We start from the raw sequence: 363 nt of genomic DNA, 5'->3' as shown, positions 1-363 counted from the left end.
TAAATGCTATCCCCAAAATCCCCTATACCCTCCCCCACCGCTCCCCTCCCCCCACTCCCCCTCCTTGACACTGGTGTGCCCCTGTGCTGGAGCATATAAAGTTTCCAAGACCAAGGGGCCTCTCTTCCCAATGATGGCTGAATAGGCCATCTTCTGCTACATATGCAGCTAAGACACAAGCTCTGGGGGTACTGGTTAGTTCATATTGTTGTTCCACCTATAGGGTTGCAGCCCCCTTCAGTTCCTTGGGTACTTTCTCTAGCTCCTCTAATGGGGGTCCTGTGTTCCATCCGATAGCTGACTGTGAGCATCCACTTCGGTGTTTGCCAGGCACTGGCATAGCCTCACAAGAGACAGCTATAT

Source organism: Mus pahari, chromosome 22, assembly GCF_900095145.1.
Source record: "Mus pahari chromosome 22, PAHARI_EIJ_v1.1, whole genome shotgun sequence".
Lineage (NCBI taxonomy): Eukaryota > Metazoa > Chordata > Mammalia > Rodentia > Muridae > Mus > Mus pahari.
This window is presented reverse-complemented; position numbering follows the sequence as displayed.